Source organism: Culex pipiens, chromosome 3 (assembly GCF_016801865.2).
Source record: "Culex pipiens pallens isolate TS chromosome 3, TS_CPP_V2, whole genome shotgun sequence".
NCBI classification, from domain to species: domain Eukaryota; kingdom Metazoa; phylum Arthropoda; class Insecta; order Diptera; family Culicidae; genus Culex; species Culex pipiens.
The window spans coordinates 139,108,509-139,122,528 of record NC_068939.1 but is presented as its reverse complement, the minus strand read 5'-3'; positions in this window follow the sequence as shown (position 1 = coordinate 139,122,528).

The window sequence follows — 14,020 nt, the reverse complement described above, 5'->3', positions numbered from 1 at the left end:
CGACAATGTAAACAATGCAGACGAGTTGTCAAATGACGTCAAAGCCTCACTGTCAAAACATGGAGGTGCGCATTAAAAAACTAAAAAATCAGAATATCCAGCACACGGTTTTGAACACTTGAAAACCTTCGAGGATGTTTACCTTCCTGAACTGATTACACGCGTTCGGTTCCACGTGAAAGTAAACACGAACCCGATGACGGGACTCTTTTGACGTCAATTGTCGAAACCACCACGTTGGTTCTTGTGCCCGGACAATGTGCATGGTAAATATCCAAGTGCTGTCACCTCGCAAGGAAATGCCCGCGTCCGATTGCTGCTTTGCATAATCGATTCCGACGCCGGCATCCTCCACCGTGCCGGGGAGGTGAACAAGAAAATAAACTTCTTGATTAAGGGAGCGGGTTTGGCAACAGCAACAGCAAAAAAGAGTAAAAATAATAAATTCCCCTTCGGGTTCTAAAACACAAACAGAAAGTGAGTAATGCTCGTCGAGAGTGTTGAGTTGGTTGATTCTTTTCGCTAACGACAGCCAAAAATTGTATGAGAAGAATCTCGTTTGTCTTGTCGCAGACTAGAGAGCCTGGATCTTATTAGAGAACGGCCATCTCAAACCAAAAGTACCAATCGAAGCACGAGAACTGTCAAACGGAGGTACCAATCGAGCATAAGACAAAGGATTTTGCTCGATTGGTACCTCCGTTTGACAGTTCTCGTGCTTCGATTGGTACTTTTGGTTTGAGATGTCCGTTCTCTAATAAGCTCCAGGCTCTCTATCGCAGACATACACACATACACATTGTGTGCTAGAAATAAATCATAACCTAGAAGCGCCCACCTGCAGCAATTATAACGGCGTAGACAACGTGCTTAGTTGTCACATGTTCTTTGAAGAAAGATCTCATTTTGATCAGCAGAGCCACTGATAGCTGTCAAGAGCATGGGTAGTTACTCGGAAATCGACCAACAAAGGGAGTGAAAGCATCAGTGTCAAACTAGTCAATTGGAATTGACTGAATAGACATTTTTACGTTCTGCCTCTCAAATTAATTTAAGCAGGTATTAGACTATGACAACCAAACAAACGAACTCGCACTTTTTCGTGTTTGACAGTTTGCCAAACTCCCAAACTACTCAAAATATATGCAGGCTGACTTCCCATAGTGTAATACCTGCTTTACAATAAGCCGCTGTGGCTTAGACGTGAAGCGGTGGACTTTCATGCAAAGAGCTTAGGTTCGAATCTTGGTAGAAGCAACACTTTGTTCCAAAAAGCGACTAGACAGCACACGATGGCCACCACCAGCCACTGTGGCCACACTGCCAAAATTAGCTCGCTAGACGACTGACCGATACAAAACAGTGGATTCTTGTAACGCTGAACAACGCGATTCTTCTTCCTTCTACGCAAGATTTTGTAAGTAGATGCGGACAGCGACCGGTTCCCTTCCGAAGGTCACCCAAGTGTGGTGGTGGTGGTACGATCTCTTTATCACCGATTTTAAGACAACGCGGAAATGTTTTGTTTTTTTTTAAATGTGACTTAATTATCTTTACACACATTTTTACTGCTGTATTGGTGCCACTTTATCTCTCAGTCTCAATATAAAAGAATCACACACGTGATTCTTTTACACAGTTTCAAAGCGACAAGGTTGCACTCAATTAAAGTTTCATTTTCAGTGAGATTTTCAAAGAGAAAATATTATCGCCGATTTGGCAACATTGCCTAGTATTATGAATTCTATAGTATGTTTTACAAAGCTTTATTTAGTCGTGAGTTTTGATGAAAATTGCATCACATCGTGCGACAGGTGTTTTGACAAACCCTCGGATCAGTCATATGTTTTGATGATCTGGCAACCCTGTCATGGAATATCACCACTTGATTTAACTTGATTAAAAGCATAACTGCTTACAGTTTGAGTGTGTAAATAAATTTTTCGATTAAATTTTTGGCTACACACTGATTTCATTAAAAAAAAAATATTGCTCAGAAAACGGGTTTGGGGTAAACCTCAAATTTGGCTAACTTCTACTCAAAGAATACTCATCTTTCAAAGATTTACGGGTAATTTTTTTTTTTTCAAATTGGACATTTAAATGAAATTTTTTTGAGCCCGGATTCACGTGTCTGGTTTTCACAATTGTTCTATGTTAATGAAATGATTTGAAATCATTTGATGGCTAATGACGTTGACGAGTGACACAAAGAAAAAGTAAGATCAAGTTGCTGGAGAGGCACTTCCGGTAACTGTCGTGAATCAAGAGGGCATGGTAGGCAGGTACAACTCGATACTTTTCTAAGACAAGAAAAAAATGAAAACAATACCTTTGTTAGTGTGGCGAACGCGGTAGCACATTTTGTAGAAAAGTCGCACAAATCTGGAAAAAAACAATCCTTAATCACCCATGGCAGCTTGTTGATTTGCAGTTACTCTTGGAGGAACTGACGAATAGAGAGCGGTAAATCTTACACGCTAAACCGATGCTTTAATCCACTAGGAAACTCTAATCTGTATACTAAAAGTTAGCTACAAGCAGGAGACGCGAGAAATCACACAAGAGCCTGTCGCTAGGATGGATCACACTTGTTAAAATTGGTGCTTAAATGGTTGCATTTAAGTGTTTTGAGATTGTGAAATGAATGGAAGTGAAGCTACACATTGTAACACACTGTATTAAAAAAAAAAGCCTATCAAAATGGATGTATTTACCGACTAAAAAACTAATATTTACATAAGAGAGAACAAGGAACACAAGAATGATTAATTAACGCAAAGCAGGGTGTCTAAATAAGTATTTTAACTTAGGTACGGTATGAGAGGAAAACCCCCACCTCTGTTAAAGAGGTAAATTGTACGGCAGCACACAACCACAACAAAAAACTATGTAGTCATAATCAAAATAGTCCCACATACGCATACAAACAAAACAACATAAAAAAGTTAGTAAAACAGCAAATATTTAACGACGGTAATTATGTCCAACAAACAAACAACAAAAAAAAGTGCAACACGACAAAACAGTGTTGCAAAATTCCACAAAACCACACCAAAACAAACAACACAAAAAAACCAAACAGAACAAAACTGGGGTGTGTGCAACACACCTAGCAAGAACGCAAACGAAGGAACAACAAATGAAAAGTTGCACAAGGTCAAAGCAACGCCGCACACACTGACACACCATCACACACAATTTGCCGATCGGCTTTCACCAACCTTCAATTACCTTTGTGCAAAAGCAGTTCAGTGTGTGTGCGAGACAGCAATTAACAAGTGCACGCTAAATCATAAACATACACACGAACCTGTCAAAAGTAAGGCAACCAGCGCGGACTTGAACAATTTTGCGGTAAAGTTACAGCAAGTTTGGTGAGGCAGTGAAGGAAAGTTTGAGACATTAAAATTGTCAATGTTTGTGATTACTCAAAATTGAGTACTCATCATTGTCTTAAGCATTTCTACATTGCGTCACCTGAAATGTGTAAACAAAAATAAAACGCTGCAAAACAAAACAAAACAAACAAACAAGGCCAATTAAAGAGTAACCCACGATAGGACTGAATGAAATCAAGTTCCAGACAGGAAGAGTGCCACTTGATTAAATCAACTTTTTTTTCCTGGTTGGCTAAAAGTCCTAAATTTAACGCAAACCCGTGCGTCAATCATCGTTTCTATTAGGCGTTTGACACACACACACACACTTCGTGGAAGGGACACGCACAACTCGATCGATTTGTCGTTGAATTTAGTTTGCCCCAGATTTCGAATGCTAATGACCCGGGTCGGGTCAAACTGAAGTATGCTGGGAATAGGTAATGAGACCTCGTTAGCACAATCGTTCATGATTGTTTTGTTATTTTTGTGCCTGTCCCCGAAAACATAAAAGAAATGCAAACCCCATTTCACTGGGGAACAATAAATGTTCCCAAAACGAAACCCCCCAACACAAAATGCAAACTGTCTCTCTAGAGAAATAAAAATCTATCACTGCTGCAAACAATTAGCGTGTAAGTAGTGTAGCGAGCGTCATCGTTTAGACAAGTAGCCCTAGTAGGTTCGCCTAACACCAGCCTCCCGCCCAACCATATTTTTTTTATTTATTTTCCTTTAGCGTGTAAAACGAGCACACTCAGTTTAAGTGGCAGCGGATTAGATTAGGTTTTGTAAAACACTAATTTATAACAAAAAAGAAGATAAAAACACGCGCACGTTAATTTGTACCAAAAAATCAACAAAAAATCCTAATTTTAAGTAAGACAAACACAGTGACACTCTTGTTTTCCCGAACCGAAATCGAACATGTGCGAAAGAAAAAAAAGAAGTAACTCTAACGGATTGAAGAGGAGGAAGAATATGAAAAAAAGCAGAGAAATACTGAAAGAATGTTGAGTAGTTTTATGCTCGCAAAACAACTAATTAACTGAGACAGAAATAAAGAAACCCCATCAAAAACTGTACACAAGCAACTCGAGTCACAAAGAGATCAATTTTATGGGACAGAAAAGAAAATCCTTCCGGCTGGTCCTTCGTCTTGCATCAAGTCGCTGTCGCTGAAAAGTTTAAAAATCGTTGGGATAGATTTGTATTGGATTTGTTTCACAAACTCTTAAATAGGGATTAAGCAAACAAGGTGAGTTTTAATGTGTTTCCGCCTTCATTTGGTTCAACAAAAAAACCAAGCGTCTCCATTGGTATTGTTCAACAAAAATTTATTAAAGAAGACGTCTGGTATTGTGTCATCGGAGTATTTCAAAACATAACCCAGAATGACTGTTCCTCAAAATTAAAATTACCATTTCATTCCACATCAAACCTATCAACCTGTCCCATTTTAAGGTCATGTCGGAGAAATTTTAATGCTCGCTTTTTTAAATAATAGCATTTAAATGACTTGGAGATGAACAAATAAATGCATTTCAGAAATTGATTAATTGTAAGTTCATTTTTTTGCAATTCCGTCGTAAAACTACTTACTTTTCCTGTCATTCTCAAATGATGAAACGGTATAATTTTCTCTAACAAATATAGCAGAATCGAAATGTACAGCTTTTCTATACAAGGCCGAAAAGTTTTTCTTTTCAGAACTCAAATAAGTGCTCAAATGTAATACATTTCAATACTGTGTTGATTTGAACGATGAATTGACTAAGTACATGACATTTGACTTAAAATTCCATTCAAATGGTCGGAAAAGCAAAAAAAAATTGTTTGCAACTCATTGCAAAACTGGATTTTTTCAGCACACCTCGTATTTATCTAACTCGGTGAACCTCGTTGGACAAATGTACAAGTTGCAACTTGTAGCATGAACTACTCTTTTAAAAAGGTGCATCAAAGAAATAAAACATATTGAAAGATTTTGAGTACTGATATACCTTAAAAAACATTGTTCCTGACATCAGGCCTGAATTTCCAAAACAAAAATGATTTAATGATGAAAAAATGATTCTTATGACCATACGAAAATTATAGGCTAGTTTTGAAAATTTTAAAATTTGGGTCATACAGTCCAGACTCGATTATCCGAAGGCCTTGGCAAATTTTCAATTCGGGTAATCAAAACTTCATATAGTCGAATCACGAAAAAAAACATTTTTTTGTTGTCTTATTTTAGATTGTTGAGCTTTAGTATGATATGACTCCTAAACTACTCAAAAGTGATTTAGAATTTTTAAATCCAAGATGGCGGCCGAAATGGCGGTGATGAAATATTGCAAAAATGTATTTTTTTTATTTAATGGGCAATTAAACATTCAAATTTAACTAGCAGAACTCGAATTTGATGTTAAAAGTAAGAAAATAAAAAAAAAACGAAAAAACATTTTGTGTGTGATTTGACTATCCGAAGTCCCATACAAACCTTTGGATAATCGAAACTTCGGATAATCCAGGCTTCGCATAATCGAGTCTGGACTGCATATATCAGACCTGAACGGGTTAATGCGCACCTAGATTTCTTCGACGTGAACTCAAAACAGGAGAGTCTAAACAGCACTCGAAATAAACTTATTCTACAATCAAGCTAAAATTTGGTGGGGCTAGTTGATACTATCAGAACATGCCAGAATCTCGATCTTCATCCAAATCAGACCTTCCCCTCCCCAAAGTTTCGCCTTTTTTGTGAATTTATGACTACCCTCAATTTTTTAACTGATATATTGCAGGGACCGCAAATCGATCCAGAACTTATTTCAAAGAAAATGGGATAACTTAACAATACCATCATGTTCTTTAGAAAATATAAAAATGAGTTTTCAGTTACGGATTTATGTTAATTTCAATAAAAAAAAAGTTGAAGTACCAAGCGTGCGGAACTCCATAACTTTATGCAAATTTGAACTGAAGTCTAGCTAAAAACATACAGTTTTCAGTAAACTGAAATCGAACCTTATTAGAATTTGGTTAAAAGTTTTCTGTTCTTTTTTATTCAAAAGTATGTTGTTGAAAACAAACTTCATGAATCAACAAAAAAAAAATAGTGTTTTTGAAAAAGTAATCTAGATTTAATAAAAACCTAATTGTTCTATCTGATTTATTTTTCAATTAAAGCACTGATAATTTCAAAATCTTAAAACTATGGAAACAATTGCAGACCCGGGCAGACGGTAATAACAAAATTCATAACATTTCAATAACAAATACTGTTAAAATAACAAAAAGTGTTATGGATTCTTCTCGAAAAATCAATTTTTGCATAAAAGTTGCATAATAGTTTTGTTATCAGAACAAAATTTGTTATTGGGCTGATATTGATTGAAAGCAAGAACAACTTGGGAATAACATTTTTTGTTATGGAAGAATACCTCCAAATGTTATTGGGATGATCGGATTAGTTGCTAAAATAACAAAAAATAATAACAAAGATTTGTTCGAAGGATAACTTAAAATTTTATTAGTCTGTTAATACAAAAACAATGCAATTACAAAAAAATCCTAACGGCGAATAACAAAACTTGTTATAAATAACACAAAATGTTATTGGCCTAGTATTTTCAAATATCAAAAAATGTTATTCCAAAGTTATTTCCGTCTGCTCGGGGAAAGACATTTTTGAAAATTGTGAAAAGGGGAATAAATTATTAATTTTTAGTATGGCTGTTGCAAGTCAATTTCTAGGGTGATGTCACTCGACTTCAACCAAAATGAAGGGTGAGGGGCAAAAAAATAATAAAATATAGAAGTGAAATTTAACGACCATGGTTTCAACATGAAAAAAATGAATTGAAAATGCGTTTCACAACTAGAGAATAACATTTCCAGTTCAGGGAAAATGTCCCTGGAATTCCCGAAATTCATGTGGAAGTATACATTTTCTGAACATTATGGCAAAGTTTTTTGAAATGTATAAGAAAAATATATAAAATGCAAGAACTTAATTTGATTAAAGTCAATTCAATTAACTAATCTTAAAATAATCAGCTCTTCTGCAAATTCAATGCAAGATTTGTTTTAGAAAATCTCCATGTTTTAAGCAAAAAAACTAAGATTAGCTCTTGCTAATTTGTTGAGCAACAGACAGTCCGATATTATGGCATAAAAATAAATTTTTGTTTTTTTGACAAGCTTTTTAAAGAATAATTATATAATTTTATTTTTTGGGCGTTTTGGGCGTTTTGAATGCAAAAGTACCAATTATCAATACCAAAAAGCTAAAATAAAAATTAATTATTGGACCATTTAAAAAAAAACTCAAGAATTGGAGTTAAATTTACCGTTCATATTTTAGAAAATTTTCATTTTTGCCTTTCTTACTAAAGAAAGGTATAGGGTTTGCTTTTGGCTCCGACTCAAAATCAAGCTTCGTAATCCAATCATTTCTCGAGAAATATTCATTCGAAAAATCTGCAAAAAATCATGGACGATCGATTTTCGACGTCCGATCGATTGACGATGACAGAATTCGTCTATCTTTAATTTATTCGAATTTTGGGGATCAATTTACCGTAGAGCACGCGTGACGTCCGTGTGTTTCAAAAAAGTGCTTAATTTTGTTGTAGGGGGTTTCTCAGAGCCCATATCATTTGGAAAAAGGTATTAACCCCTTCTGCCAAAAACAATATCGAGATTTTTATGTTTTTGTTAACCATGACCAAATTGGATGGAAAATGAATTGGTACCGTTAAACAACTGAAATAGGATTGTGCAAGAAGATATAGTTCGATTGGCGTATGATTTTTAAGAAATAACAATTTGATGCAAAAATAATATGGAGCACTAGTGCTACCATGGACTATAGTTTAGAGGGATAAATAGAAAGATTAAAAAAGGGATGCCTGGTTGCTGATTGATGTTAATTTATCATTTAATCTAAAACAACTTTTTTTGCTTTGAATCACATTTAACCGAAGGAGGGCACAGAATACCTATATTTACACTTAGAAAAAATACGCAAATTATGATTTTCAAGGAAAACATTTAATGCTTCACTATTTTATGCAAGAACTGAAACCAGAAAGACTTGTTCTGAAATGTTAAAGACAATAATTTACAGTGAGCTATATACACTCCGGACACATTTTCAAGGCAAAGGCAATTTAAGAGAAAAACAAGGATAATTTTTAACAAAATTAAATCAAAAGATTTTTTTATTTACATTTTATAACGCAAAAATAGTACATTTCACAACCAATAATCATAAGCGTTTCACTCTGCACTCAACACACTGCTGAGCTGTTCCATCCAGTTTGTCCGCTCGCTTTCGACTGATTGAATCATTGCGTGTCGTTCATCATAACTCGATAACTGAAAGAAGGACATTTCAAACGCTCGATATCGCATCCAAAGCTGCCGCCAACGCTGTCGGTGCCTTCTGTGACAGTGAACACAGCCAAGACCTGACCTTCGCGTGTCACATCGCAGGAGAGATGAGATCTTATCTTGTGCGACGCGACACCGCAATTGAGTTGTTATCGAGTGCGATAAAAATCTTGATTCTCTGGAATTTTGAAGAATGAAATTTTTAGATTTTTTTGTTCAATTTTTTAAACATATTTTTCATAAATTTATACTGTTTCAAAAATCACGTTAAAATGTAAACTTTATTGCTGATTTCACATAGAATTTCCCTACACAACATTTTATAAAGGAAGCATCTTTCGCTGTCGAAGGTGAAAAGAGGAAAAATCAACAGCAGGAAAGGTGTCACCACCGAAAATGTCAAGATGACATCAGGCCGCCACTTTCAATCGCGACACGGTACATATAGAGGGCCCTCCGAGTGTTTCGCAGGTGTTTTTTTTTTCGGGGGAGGGTGACAGAGTGAAAACGGTGATATTGCTAATGACATTTGCTTTGAAGATGAATTTTCCCTGCGGGATTAGTTTTCATCACCACCTGGCCAGCTGTCAGTGATTTGTTTTCAAGTGGATTGGGGTTGCTTGGAAATGGGGTTAATGCTCTTTCAACTAAATATTGCTGACAACCTTATAATGTTAAATATTATTGATCACATTTAAAATCAAAATGATTGAATAATCTATCAACTTTCAAATCCCTCCAAATCTAATGAAAATATGAAAATATCACAATGCCACAACAACTGCTACTACTTGTCGACCAATTTGCAGGCATAGTTACCCCCAAACGAAGCACATCAATCATCTGCCCATTTTGGCCCAAAACCGCAATGCTATTAGAGCAGATAAATAATATCCACGATTCGAGGAGCACTTTCAGAACCAACCGCGCCAACACCGCGCCAAACCAGTCATAAGAATTTGGCAATCGATACGGTCTAGGAAATTTGATTTAGTTTGCCCTATAAGATTGTTTTATTTTTTCTCCAAATTATTTTTTCGCTTAACTAAAAATTTAATAACTTTTTATTTAAGGTAAAAAAAAATCCCAAATAACTTCAAAACCTCAATTTTGCGCCTCATTCTAGGAAACGCTCAAGTACCACGCGTCTCCTCCGAGAATAGTCGACACTTAACAGTTTCAAGTAGAGCGTCCATCTCAGAACGACGATGCATCACGCGTTCAGCTCATGTGTGAGCTACAGCATACATTGGAGAGCTGAAAATATCAAATTTAAAAAAAAAACATGGCCCACCGTGGGTAGACGTTTGTACGGGCAGATTTAACTACAAATATAAAATGGCGCTTTTTTTAGATCAAAAAGAAAACAGGTGGATTTATAGAACATCGCAAGCGTTCTTTTTTTTTGGATATGAGCTCTCGTGCTTCGAAATTGCCGCGCTGATTTACGCATCCTCATTCGGTGAAGAGTATGTACATTTAAATTGAAATGAAACACGTTTGCTTCGTTGGCGAGGAAATTTATGCGGCCATTAATCACGCACGAACGCAAATTACTTCTAATAGTGCAAAGCGAAACATTATTAACCGACTGAAATTGACAAGTACAAACTGTAATTGTCGATAGAAATAAATGATTCCAATTTTATTGAAATACATTCTATTTGATTTCAAACTTATCGCCTATCATAACTAAAAATACATTGAAGATCTAACTGAAATCATATGAAGTTGTTCCAACAAAGCAATTATTTTTTTATAGAAGAACACAGTAAAATCTTGAATAAATTTGGAAGGTGTAAAATTAAAAGTAGTAATATTACCCGGATTTCCCGGTGCAGAATTCCCGGGAACTTTCCAAAACCGGGAATTCCCAAATCCCGGATTTTTTATTATTTGACCCGGTTTCTCATAATTGAAAAAAATGTTTTGGTTCAGATTTGGTTGAGAAAATAGTGGAACAGTTGAATACATCGATTTCAATAGATTTTTTGAAGCATTTAAATTTGAATTTGGCATATGAACATAAATTTGACCTACTTATGAACATTCTTTACATTATAAGTTGTATATTTCTGGAGTTTAATTTAACTTTGTTATTTTTTTTTTTTTTGCTTTCTGGGTCTTTTTAAACCCGCCATGCTTCAGGGGTATTCAATAACAAAAAACAAAAAAAAAAATGGAATTTTGAACCACTAAAAAATTATTGCATATTTGATAAAAGATTACGTATTATATTCAAAGTCTAAATACATTAAAATATTTTACGAACGAATTGTCTGTTGAAGTCAGTTTTTTTTTGCACGCTGTTTTAATATTTCTGATTTTTGTCGGCTAAAACAGGAACAGAACAACAAAATTGGAATGAAAACTTGTGTGACAAGACAAAAATAAAAATTTTAAAAATCTTTAGAGATACCCCCCAAATTCAATTCTTTAGTTAAAAATAAGTAATTGTGCAAATTTTAAGCCAAATCGGTTAAGGTATAAGGATCGCTTTTTATCGTTGAAATTTGAAAACAGAAACGCAAAAATGTACGGAGAACAGCAAATATTTCAAAATTCCACCAAAAGGTGGCTTCCGAGATCCGAGTTGTTAACGAGTTATTAGTGATTGAAAGAAGACGTTTTTGTATGAAAAGATTTTTTTTCACCAACTTAAACGATCTATAGCTACCCTTTAACCTTAACCGATTTCACTCAAAATTTTCACAGTTACTTATTTTTGCCTTAGAAACTGAATCAGGGGGTATCCCTGAGGTCGATTTTTTTTAATTTCACCATAATAAAGATTTAAAAACATATTTTCATTTTAAAATATGATTAAATATCATTTGAAATAAACTTTTTATCAGCGCAACCTCTTTTTACGCGGTGACGTTACGCTTTTTATTTCGTAAATTTCTTTAAAACCATAGACATTTTTTGCAAGCTTCAAAAAGCGTGTTGTAGATCTGAACAAAACCTAAAAATTGCTTTTAAAAGATTGCAAAAATGTTGCGTCGTTCCAGAGAATTCGACAAATTTGGAAAACGTAATGCACCGCGTAAAAAGAGGTTTCTCTGTATAAATCACCAAATTTAAAACTTGCAAAATATCATATCTGAAAATAAGTACAACTTTAATTTCAGAAAGAAAATATGCAATTTTAACTCTAAAAATGTGTGAATTTACTACTTTTCAATAAAAAATTAGGTAACATCATAAAAGAGGTAATATCGAATCTTTAAATTTTACACCTTGAAATTTTACACATTTTTTGCTGTGTAAAATATCTTTTTCGTGTATTATTTGACCTTCTTTTTTTTGTATATCCTTCAAAATCTGTCTAGTTACACGAATGTTTCTTTGCATTGCGTTTGGAGCTTTGACTATTTAACAAAATCTCAGAGTTTAGACACAGAAAAAAATGTTTATCAGCATTTTTTTTATTTAATTGCGGTAACATTTTTTTTAGATCAAAAAGCTTTTTTTTGCCGAGTAATCCAATTTAAAAAATGTCGCTGTTAACTTTTCTATGTATGTAAATCTTTAATTATTTAATGATAATATCTTTAAAATTAAGCCACTAAACACATAAACAGCTGTGTAAATGATATTATCATGTTAATTAAATAGAAGATTTACTATACGAGCAACTATCTGGGATTTCGCTGAATGATAAATGTTCGGATTTTTTACTTGCATCAAACTTTGCATACACGTTTGCTATGCTCGAAAAAGCCACTCACAGTAAAAATTGTGTAAATTTGGAAGGTGTTATTTTGGAAGGTTGAATATTACCTCTTTTATGATAAAATTATACCTCAATTTAGACTGAAAAAGCGACATTTTCAGAGGTAAAATTACACATTTTTTCTGACATAACAGATGTACCCCTTCCCAAATGTAATATTACCATGATTTTTTTTCTGTGTCATAAAAAAAGTAACTCTTTCCCAGTTCCTGAGGGGAACACCCTTGAAGAGTATCAGGACCGGCATTTACAAAGCGGATTCAGTGGCAGTTTTTAACTCAACTAATGTAAACATGTTAAAGTTAATGTTATCATTCCATAGGTCGCCTTCCTAAGGTTTCTTGATAAGGGCCAGTTTGTGACGATACACTACCTTCCCTTTACTAAGCAATCGAATCCAGAAGAGAAACGATCACCAGTTGTGTTGGTCCGAGCCGGGATTTCAACCCCGATCTACGAGGCGGAAGCGTTACCGCTAGGCTACATGACTCGGTCTGCCATCATCTGCCATGCATCATCCACATATAAAAAAAGTTGAATTTTGGAATGTTGAAAGCTTGGTTGGTTGAATATTACCTCTTTTTTGAGTAATATTACCTAAAAATTGTGTAAAAATGTGAACCTGATGAAAATTCACCAGAAACTGATGAAAATTCACTAGTTTCTGATGTAATATTCTACATTTTTAAGACACACAATCTGTCACCATAACCAATATTACCATCATTTATCCATATAAGTTTCCACGCTAACTTAAGTTGTGACCATACAAAAAAATGATATATAGAAATGTATCTTGAGAATCAATTTTCTGAATGATTTGTGTTTTCGGGAAAGTTGCAAGAAAAGATAATAATTTAACGATGGCAAAAAGTATTCAAAACAGTTTAGACAAAGCTACGAATTTAAATACGTGGACGAAACACATTTTTGGACAACATGACTACATTTTAATTTTTTTATTATTTAAAATCGAATTTTCAATCGAAAAGTATTTAACATAATGTTTGATAAGGTACACCGTTTCTAAGTTATACCCACCAAAAAGTGATTTTTGTACACAAGGTGATTTTGTACTCCTGGAGATAACGATCAAGCTTGAGCATCTTTAAATATATTCGTAAAGGTCGAACAATTTTCTGAAACTTTACTTCAAAAATATTGAAGATTGTACCAATAGTTTGGAGCCACGTAGACACATTTCTAAAATTTCAGAAACTAAGACTAAGCTCAGATACCTCGAGTTTTAAGATAAATGCCCCTGAGATTTGGCCTGCACTTTTTCGAGATATCTGAGTTATAATATTGCATCTTTTTTACCCCAAAATGGTCGTAACTTCTGACCCTTTCCTCAAATTCTCAAAAATATGCCTAGGAAGTCAGATTTTATAAAACACCCCTCATTTCAACCGAGCCAAAAGTTTAAGTTGAAAAGTTTAAGTCAAAAAAGGCACATGCGATATGCGTAAATGAGGTTTTGGGTGATAACCTTCGGACGCCTAGAAATGAGCAGAAACTT